This window comes from Palaemon carinicauda, chromosome 9, assembly GCF_036898095.1.
Source record: "Palaemon carinicauda isolate YSFRI2023 chromosome 9, ASM3689809v2, whole genome shotgun sequence".
NCBI classification, from domain to species: Eukaryota; Metazoa; Arthropoda; class Malacostraca; order Decapoda; family Palaemonidae; genus Palaemon; species Palaemon carinicauda.
The window spans coordinates 131,398,442-131,410,307 of record NC_090733.1 but is presented as its reverse complement, the minus strand read 5'-3'; positions in this window follow the sequence as shown (position 1 = coordinate 131,410,307).

Genomic DNA, 11,866 nt, shown 5'->3' with positions numbered 1-11,866 from the left:
TTTCATAAATGACCCTTTGAACCAGTTGTTCACGCAGGCAACCTTTACCAGCAACTTCTTCAAACAAACGAATTACCCATAATATTACATCTAGATGAGTGACCTTTCATAAATGACCTTTTGAACTAGTTGTTCATTCAGGCAACCTCTACCAGCAACTTCTTCAAACAAATGAATTATCCATAATATTATATCTAGATTAGTGACCTTTCATAAATGACCTTTTGAACCAGTTGTTCACGCAGGCAACCTCTACCAGCAACTTCTTCAAACAAACGAATTACCCATAATATTACATCTAGATGAGTGACCTTTTCATAAATGACCTTTTGAACCAGTTGTTCATTCAGGCAACCTCTACCAGCAACTTCTTCAAACAAACGAATTACTCATAATATTACATCTAGATGAGTTACCTTTTCATAAATGACCTTTTGAACCAGTTGTTCACGCAGGCAACCTCTACCAGCAACTTCTTCAAACAAACGAATAACCCATAATATTACATCTAGATGAGTGACCCTTTTCATAAATGACCTTTTGAACCAGTTGTTCATTCAGGCAACCTCTACCAGCAACTTCTTCAAACAAACGAATTACTCATAATATACATCTAGATGAGTTACCTTTTCATAAATGACCTTTTGAACCAGTTGTTCACGCAGGCAACCTCTACAGCAACTTCTTCAAACAAACGAATTACCCATAATATTAAATCTAGATCAGTGACCTTTTCATAAATGACCTTTTGAACCAATTGTTCACGCGGGCAACCTCTACCAGCAACTTCTTCAAACAAACGAATTACCCATAATATTACATCTAGATGAGTGACCTTTTCATAAATGACCTTTTGAACCAGTTGTTCATTCAGGCAACCTCTTCAAACAAACGTTTCAAAGAATTTCCCATGTGGACCGGATAGCCAGAATTCCAAAGCCTCCCCGACAGGCATGGATAGAAAAAAAAAAAAAAAAAAAAAAAAAAAAAAAAAAAAAAAAAAAAAAAAAAAAAAAGATGAAAAGTATTACTTGGCTTTATCAAACAAAAAGGAACTGGAGGGAACAGGAAAAATGAAAAACTGAAAAAATGAAAAATGATCACTCGGGTTCTCTTTAAAAACATTAAGAATTTTCTTTCTTGTTTGTTCTACCAACAAACCGTTGCATCCCAAAGGAGCTTTAGATACTTCCCCATTCTCTCTCATCGGGAAGAGTAATCAAAGAGGAAAGTTCATTTTCCTCATTGATCATTTTTATTCATATTTTTATGTTTTCTCTCTCTCTCTCTCTCTCTCTCTCTCTCTCTCTCTCTCTCTCTCTCTCTCTCTCTCTCTCTCTGTATCCAAAAATGATCTTTAGGAAAATTGTTTCATTTTCATAACGTTATGTGAGAGAGAGAGAGAGAGAGAGAGAGAGATGAGAGAGAGAGAGAGAGAGAGAGAGAGAGAGATTGATTGATTTGGAGTTCTCTGGCGTCAATGACCTTCCATGTCAGGATGCCAGAGAAATCCAAATCAATCAATCAATCATTCAATCTCTCTCTCTCTCTCTCTCCTCTCTCTCTCTCTCTCTCTCTCTCTCTCTCTCTCTCTCTCTCTCTCTCTCTCACAAGAACGTTATGAAAATAAACCAATTTTCCCAAAGATCATTTTGGATAAATTATCATATTTCCTCTACAATGTACAATCATTCTTTATTCCCTCTATCTCTATTTTCTAGGCTATTTCACCAATTAGAAAATTCAAAACACTTCACTTCTGGGTGTAAGTACACCGTCACACCCTACACCTGTCTACCATGCACCACCCTTATCCTCTATCATTTTCGTTTTCCCGTTCATCTCCATTCATTCATTTCCTCTTTATCACCTCTCCGACGTTGCCATAATGAAAAGAAATCACGGATTAATTGAGGAAATCATTTCGAGTAGAGACGTTCGTCTTACTTATTTCATTACTTTGTCGGTTTTCCCTTTGTTATAGCGCTCTCTCTCTCTCTCTCTCTCTCTCTCTCTCTCTCTCTCTCTCTCTCTCTCTCTCTCTCTCTGACACCTGCTTCTTTCCCTTGCTTTTATAGTTCTCATTCTATCTTTCGTTTCTTTCTTTGTATTCCTCCACTTTCTGTTCTTTGTGTTTCTTTCCCTCTTTCCCTTTCGTCTTTCTTTGTATATTTCCTCTTTCGTCTATCTTCTCTCCATTCCATTGCTTGTATCGTTCTCGTTCTATCACTCGTTTCATTCTTTGTATTCTATCTTCATTCCTTGTGTTCTTTGTATTCCTTTCCATCTCTCTCTCTTTCTGTTCTTTGCATTTCTTTCCATCTCTCTCTTTCGCCTTCCTTCGTATCTTTCCTCTTTCTTCTATCTCCTCTTCGTTCACCTTCTCTCCATAGTTCTCTCGTTAAATTTTATGTTTTCCTTAGACTTCCTCTTATAAATTGTCATTCCCTTCTCGTAAATATACTTGCCGTGTCTTTTTTTTTTTTTTTTTTTTTGTTCTGTACTCCTCTCCTCATTTAACTACTTTTTTTTATTCCCTATTCTTTATTTGCTTTCAACAGTTTTTACCTCCCCTTTTTTTTCGTTTGTTCTTTCATCCATTTTTCCATGTTCACTTTTTATGTTTATCATTCGCCTATCTTTCTGTTTACTTTCTCTTCATTTCTTGTCAAGTCTTTGCCAATTCCCCCCCCCCCCTCTCTCTCTCTCTTATTGTTTGTTAATCAATGTTCATTATAATGGAGTTTATCTGTCTTTTCTTACAATCCTTCAGAAACATCGGCAAGACTTGTCTCTCAATCATGCTTTTACACTTGACAATTTCATTCTCTCAGGGCTTTTTATAATTATAACGTCCATTATTACCTGTCTTTCTTTTCATATTCATAAAAAATATCCTTCCTTTTATTTTCATTGTAATTTTTTCTTCATATTTTTTATGATTCTCGATACTCTCCTGTCTGTCTGTCTGTCTGTCTGTCTGTCTGTCTGTCTGTCTGTCTGTCTGTCTGTCTGTCTGTCTGTCTGTCTGTCTGTCTGTCTGTCTGATATTCCTCTCACAACATCCATCCTGCATCCATGCAACTCTGTCAATCATCTTATTTTGCATCGTCTCCCATTGCTCCTTCTTGAATAACAATCCCTTAATCTGTCTCAGAAGCAGTGGGACCTTGGGGACAAAGGGGGAGGGGGCAAGGGGGATACTATAAACCCCCCCCCACCCCCACACGCCGCGATCTAAAAGCACGTGTTATTCTCATCAATGTCAAGTCAGTCTCTTTTGGCATTCTATCACTTTCAGGTGTCTTGATGCGCTCTTCTATCGCTCGTTCGCTCCTCTTTCATAGTTATTGTTTTTCTTGGAGAACTCCTCTTTCTTCTATAAACTTCTTGGCACTTTCAGAACTCTTGGTTTTCATATTTTGTCGTGTAATAATTCCTCAATTTTCTTTAATAACTCTTTCAAGCTTTTGCTTCCTTTTAAACATCCCACTTTTATCTATTATATGTCTCCTTTTCGTGTACGTTTTATTTCATTTTCATTTCCTTAAAGCTAAAATCTTTTACAAGCAGTTTCTCAATTTCATTTCCTTAAAGCTAAAATCTTTTACAAGCAGTTCTCTTCTTAATACTGCGAAATGCTAGAAAGCAAATATCAATTTTTTATTGCTTCTGGTCTCGGTATATCCTTTGTTGCGTCCGGAAATAAGTATAAATTCTACTTGTATCAACTCTTAGTTTTATTCATTATACCCAGCTGCCTTTTCTATTCGTTTCTAGTCTTCCTCCGTACCAATCGCTCGTCTTCATCCTTCTAGTTTCAAATTAAACCAATTATCTATAAATATTCATCCTCAAGTTTTCTTTGTTTCTTCTATACAGTCTTGAAAATAGCAGGTCCTCACTTCAATTTTATCTCCCATAATTCCCTATTCGGTCTTGCATATTTGCTTAATAATTCTCGTTTACTTCCTCATCAATTCCTAATGCCTTTCACCTGCTCATCTGACAAAGTTCATCTCAATAACTTGTAAAACCAATAGGTAACCTGTCCACTCCTCTGCCATTTCTGTCTCATTCCTCATCAGATTCAATTCCTTATGAAGCCAATAATATTTCCGTCCCCCTTCTCTTGATATTCCCATTTTCTACGAAGTTAAAAACGCCACATCATTCTGTCGGCATCTCAATCTCCCTTTTTCTCAGCATCTCCTTTTATCTCCGGCAGCCGTGAGCAGCATCTTCGTCATTATCATCTCCAACCACGCCCTCAGGTAAATATTAACGCCTGCATCTAAACATAGCTGTTTTAATACTTCTGTAATGAAATATTAAGCGCGGCGTTTTTATTTAATCATCTCCTTGGTAGAGATTTTTTAGCGGGTGGTGCAACCGGTCTGAGATTAATAATATGCTCAATGGCATCTCGGGAGGTGAAATATTGTAGGGTACCGAAATAATTATTCATTTACTGTGGAGGCGAAAGAGAGAGAGAGAGAGAGAGAGAGAGAGAGAGAGAGAGAGAGAGAGAGAGAGAGAGAGAGAGAGAGAGAGAGAGAGAGATTATTCTGCGTATAGAGACGGGGGGAACTACTAGATGAAAAAGGTTGATGGAAGTATATTAAAAAAAATAAAAAAAATTACATGTTGCAGGCTTCCCATCTTACTAAATTTTAATCTCAAAGCAAGATACTCCATCTAAATCAAGATGTATATGACGGCGTGAGTTTCAATAGTGTTTTTTGCGCGTCCTGTCTAATATATATCTCTACCGAAAATGTATTTTTACTGATGGACTTAATTTCGACGACTTGATTACTTTGGCGTTCAGATTTTTTTTTTTTTTTTTTTTACTTTTATTACTTCGGTTTTAATAAATGTATAATGAATCTTGAAAATTTTTTCCGCCTTCATTTCTGAGATAATTAAGACAATATTTTTTATTAAAGATACACTCAAGAATATTAGAGATTGGTATATACGTATACTAAAGATGGAATTTTATCTTTTGTATATCCAATTTTGTAGTAATTAAAAAACGGGTTATTCTTGGATATCAATTTCATGCTTATGAAACATTTATAATAATTCCGATTAATTTTCCATTTAACTCCAATTTTAGATTAATAAAAAAAAACATAAATTTTGACTTAGGAAATATTATGCCATGTTACGACGTCATAAGTATAGAGATATTTATGGTAATACAATAAATATGAAAACGGATCAAATGATATTTATATATCGTAATAATCGAGTGATCATGGAACTTAGTAAAACAGACAATAAATAAGTACATAAATCAGTAAAGAATAAATTCATAAATTGCATTTTAAAATAATAATTGGAACCTATATATATTATTTCTAAAGTTTAAAGCACTGCATTAATAAGGATAGATGGTATGAAAATATCTCAAATAAAATTAATAATTCTTAATAAGATTGGATGATTATAAGATAGATTTATCGATGTAACATTGCAAAGAAAATAAAAAAAAAATAGATTAAAAGCAGACAGTACACAAATATCGTTAAAGAAGTTACAGATGAAATCAACTGATTAAATTATTGATCTAATGGTGTAACAATGAATATGAGAGAGAGAGAGAGAGAGAGAGAGAGAGAGAGAGAGAGAGAGAGAGAGAGAGAGAGAGAGAGAGAGAGATAAGCTACAGTTCCCTATTTCTAACACAAATAGCATGTCTACCACGTCAATTCATGTTCCCTTTTTCCGAATGTTTATAATCTTTCAAGCTTTTTTCTGGTTTTCCCTACAGATATTTTATATTTTTTATCTTAATTATATGTTATTCCTCCCCCGTTATTTCGGTCTCATAAATTCCAGGAATTTAAGGTTGCGGTGGCCGATGTGGTACCGTCCCTGACTGGTGAACCCCAGACTGTGGTTCGAGTCCCGCTCAAATTTGTAAGTTCCTTTGGTCGGTGCACCCTCACCATCCTTGTGAGCTAAGGAAGGGGTTGGTGCTAGCTTGGGTGGAGAGGGGCTTACACGCTGATCAGATGTATAAATGGTCAGTCTTTAGGGCATCGTCCTGCTCGATAGGGCTATGTCAATGTCCCTTGCCTTCTGCCATTCATGAGTGGCCATTGAACCTTAACCCTTTCGTTCTCCCTTGTCAAGTTTGTGAATTGCATATAATTTCTTAATTTAAAACAAGCCAGTTTATATGTTTCCTTTTTATCTAATAAGCATCACCTAGAATCTTCGTATACAAATACGTATTACGTCTATATGTTTCTTTCAATGAAGCTATACCATCAAGGTGCGCGTCGGCATTGCCGTGTCTGAGGACCATATGAATGTGATGCTACTTCAGCAATTTTACTGCAATCATTGAGAGAGAGAGAGAGAGAGAGAGAGAGAGAGAGAGAGAGAGAGAGAGAGAGGAGAGAGAGAGAGAGAGAGAGGGAGGGAGAGAGAGAGAATGTTTCGCATGAAATCATTCATCTATTCATTAGCTCACACCTTGGTAATGTGAAAAGGAGATTTTCATTCACCATTTCACGTATTTCTTTATTAATTTCTCTCATTTCCTTGAGGGTGGTTTTCTTCACTTGCGGTTAAAAAAGCTTTTTTCTTTTTCTTTCTTTCTTTCTTTTGCCCGTGAACTGGCTTGCCTCTCTCGTGAGACGAGAAGAGATGGCTGAAAAGAGATTGATGTCTTTATGCAGGATTCCTGCTCATATGAGATTATTTATTTTAGCTGTCTCTTGCGGAAGGATGGTTGGATCAGACGACATCGTGTGCAAGAGATTAATTTCTTTCATTCATTTTCCAGAAGATTCATAGATATATTTTAGATTAATCTCTTGTATTTCAATCTTGAATTCCATACTAGAATGATTTTGCTGGAAGCATGTATGTATATATATATGCATATATATACATATATATATAAATATATATATATATATATATATACATATATATATTTTATATGAGTGTATATATACACATATACATATACATATGCATATATATACTGCATATAATATATATATATATATATATATATACACATAAACATACATACATACATACACACACACACATATTTATATAATATATATATATATATATATATATATATAAAAAATATAATATACATGAATAAGCACAAACTTGTCTTGAAATAGTATTATTACTCGTATGTATGAGTTATTCACTCTTATGCTTCCACCCTAGAATGAGGGAATGTTATTAAATACAAGAGGGTTTTAACACTAACTCCATATCAATATAATCATATAAAGCTTATATCATTTATTAAAAAATATATTATCTGTTTAATTCCTACAATCCTTCCTGTCCCTTCCTTTGAAGTTTCTTTTTATTTAAAGCAATCATAGTTGCATCAGTAAACCCTTTCCTTTAATCCAGCTAACTTACATGCAACATCTATAATTTCCACAAAAAATCTCAATTTATTTTTATCATTTATTTAAATTTTATCTAATTTCTTCGTTAACTTCAAAACCCCCCTCTCTCTCTCTCTCTCTCTCTCTCTCTCTCTCTCTCTCTCTCTCTGAGCCCGTACTAAAATATCTTTTCTCATTTAATTCAACATTTTATTCATGATGCAACTCAAGTGTTAGTGCCTCAGCCAAGAATCTTCCCTGCACTATTTCATTTCAGATTATCCCTTTTTTTATGTTCTCTGAATAATACTTTTATTTCATGAATTACCTCCAAAACCATCCTGTTTGAAATGGGTTCCGTTTATTTTTCTCTGAATATTCTTTCTGATTTGAATTCGGTGATCGCATCAAAACTATACATTTTCATTTTAAAGCATTAGTATAATAACTACTCAAGCACTTCCTGTTTGAAATATGAAACTCCAATACACACACATACTATATACATATATATATATATATATATATATATGTATATATATGTATGTGTGTATATATGTATACATATACACATACACACATATATAAATATATATATATATACATATATATATATATATATATATATGTATATATATATATATAAAATATACATACGTATATATAAAGCAATCGAAAGGGGCAAAAACAGTACATCTGTTTAAAAATACTTATCGTGTTGCAGAATAAAAAAAGGATTAACACGTCTTTTTTATATTGTAAGTAACAACATAACCTTTTGAAATACTAGTGGATAGAACTCTATATCTAGGAATGTAAGCCATTAATAGAAAAATATATTTTATCACATTATTCAAACGTTGTTTTGACAATAAATTTCTTACTTTTTAATCTCATCGCTTTTCCTTATTCTGTAAAAAGCTAAATAGCTAAACCGTTCAAAGTCATAGAATATAAACATAATAAAACTATAATAATTTTTCAAATTTTAAGAAAAATGCTAAATTTAAGCTTAAAAACAACTAAGGCTTAAGTGACCAAGGGATCATTTGCTTTGCTCCAAAATAATCTTGTCTTAATAAAATCATTAATTCTAAGAACTAATAAACAACTAATGATCAAGTTACCAAGGGATTATATGCTTTACTCCAAATCTAAAAAGAACATGTTTCTAAAAAAAAAAAAAAAAAAAAAAAAAAAAAAAACCGGTATAATCAACCATTTTCTTTCATACATTGAAAGCACTGAATAACAGACGCGCGCTCTTGTAAATAGAATCTGAAGATATACTTGAAAACTCTTTTTAAACTATATATAGCTTTAACCCTCGGAAGCTGACGTAAAGTAAATATTATTTCACTGGGCTGCATCGATATGGCGTCTGCTAACTGATATACATCGGAGTCTTCAGCGTTTTGCCGGATATTTGGGTGATGAGGAAAAGTATTTTCGAAGTAGGTGTTTTTTTGCCTTTGATATGCCTAATTTTCATGCCCAAAATGGGGTTCTTATGATTATTATTTGTGAATTGAGTCTATATTTCATTACATGTTCTTAATTCTATTTCAAACGTAAAAGAATGAGGTGGTCTTACGGTAAATATCATAGGGAAATTTGTAAAAAAAAAAAAAAAAAAAAAAAAAAAAAAATAGGGAAAATTGTAAAAAAAAATATATGAATTACGCAAAATTGTAAAAAAAAATACGAATTAGGTAATATTGTAAAAAAATTATGAGGAAGACGATTATGTTCAAGTTATATCCTTAAGTAAACTGCATTAATCTAAAATGAGAGAGAGAGAGAGAGAGAGAGAGAGAGAGAGAGAGAGAGAGAGAGAGCATATCCTGTTTCTTCCGAACACACAAGAGGAAGAATCGAATGTAAACACGATTCTCTTCAACCTAGTTTGTCAATGACCACTCACATCAATACGCCAGATTAATGAGATTCAATAAAAAAAATCTTTATTCCATCAATCAAGATGTTTGGCGAAGATAAGAGGTACCACAAGGATGCTTTAAAAGCATTTGGTCTCAGAGACGACCTTTGTACTGCATGTTGTATCTTCTCTGTACTACTACTTTTACCATTGCATTTCTTATTCTACTTTACTAACTCTCTTATATCCTTGCTGTTATCGATATGTGTTAGGCTCAGGTGAAAACATTAGGGTTTTTAAAAATACTTATTTCAATGTAAAATGTGAAAATAACTAATGTTTAAACAGAACGTCCCAATGGCTCTGTGGAGAGAAGATTCACAGAGCGATACATGTGTGGAACAAACATGAATAAAACCAGAGATTAAGAATTAGAAATACATGAAATCAGCCTCAAATTCAAAATAAACTTAACTTGAGACTAAGAAAGCCAGCGTAAAAAAAAAAAAAAACTCATTAAGCACAAGTTCACGTCAGATATTTAAAAAATGAAATTTTCTTTAGGCAAATCAATATAAAGAAGTATTGTCCCTTTAAGAGACTAATAGTGAAAAACTTGCAACAAAATTGTAGAAACCGAAGAAATCCTTAGTAAAAGCAAACCATGATAAACAAATTAACCAATAAAACTAAAAAAGACATTGCAAACTATCAAATACAATAACTAAATGAAATATGTATTAGACTAAATAGACCAAATCAGAAATAACAATAATGACAATAACTGAGCAAACTAAATACAATTGACGGAAGATCGATACTAATTTTAATCGCTATGTGAAACACAGAATCTACAACACAATAATTAACAAAACCAAATAACAACAATAATAATAACTAGGAAGCACAAAGCACGAAATAAGATAATTAATAACAGCATCACTGGAAACACCCCATCTCCCAAAACACAATCAGGTGTGGGTGAGCCAGGTAACCGAAGTCAATCGCTATGTGAAACACAGAAGCTATAACACAATAATTAACAAAACCAAATAACAACAATAATAATAACTAGGAAGCACAAAGCACGAAATAAGATAATTAATAATAGCATCACTGGAAACACCCCATCTCCGAAAACACAATCAGGTGTAGGTGAGCCAGGTAACCGAAGTCAATCGCTATGTGAAACACAGAATCTATAACACAATAATTAACAAAACCAAATAACAACAATAATAATAACTAGGAAGCACAAAGCACGAAATAAGATAATTATTAATAGCATCACTGGAAACACCCCATCTCCCAAAACACAATCAGGTGTAGGTGAGCCAGGTAACCGTGGTCACCCCCCCCCCCCGGTTCCTCTCCCCCCCCCGCCCCAGGCCTGGATCGGTATTCAGAGAGAGATATACGAGTGATAATAGACTCCGGGAGTCATTCACTCCCACTACACAACACTTCTTATCGTCAAGGCCGTGATTACGTTAATTAATTCTTTCGAGATGCTCATGGATAACGCCCTAATTATGCTCATTAAGGATTGAAACTGATGTTGGTCATTTATATTGTGCACGTGACTTACTTTCTTTTGTTTTATATATATATATATATATATATATAGTGTGTGTGTGTGTGTGTGTGTGTGTGTAAAAATAAACAAACTGATTTTAGAGTGAATTTAGGTACATTAATTTGATACCTATTCATCTTCTAATGACTTAGGTATTAATTTACAATCCTGGGTGAATAAACACGCACGCACGCACGCACACATTATACATATATATATATATATATATACATAAAGTATATATATATAAATATATATATATATATATATATATATATATCATAAAGTATATATATATAAATATATATATGTATATATATATATATATATATATATATACAAACGCAAGAGAAAATTCGCAGTATATGGGTATGTAGAAAATAAAAAGAATTTCGAAAGCTCAAATAATAATTGTAGAAAAAATAACAGGCCTTTAAGAAATATCAAATAATGTTAATTTCTACAACAATATAAGCCTAGCGCCGGAGTTTAAATACAGACAAGACAGGACATTTACCATATTACCTTTTAGAATAGATATGTCCATCTGAATTATCTCTGTAGTACTCTATCTGGCTACTTTATCAATTATCAAACCGTGTATTCAGGATTCCTGCCTACAATTTCATTTTTATAGTTACATATTATTATCATTATTGTTATTATTATTATTATTTTTATCATTATTATTATTATTATCATTATTACTAATACTAATTTTATTATGAAAATTACATGCAAACTCAATTGAAATATAATGATTAAGTCATAAGTAATGGTTTACTAAAAAAAAAAAAAAGAGAAAGAGAGAGAGAGAGAGAGAGAGAGAGAGAGAGAGAGAGAGAGAGAGAGAGAGAGAGAGAGAGAGTCAAAAAGAAGAAGACGAAGAAGAAGAAGTCCACAGTCGTCACCAGCCTGCCCGATTCCGTCTTTCAATCTATCCGAAAGTCTTTGCATAGTCATTACCACTGCATTTCTTTGATCTTTCCCCAAAGCACGTAGAACATGACCTCACGTCTAAGGTCGGGA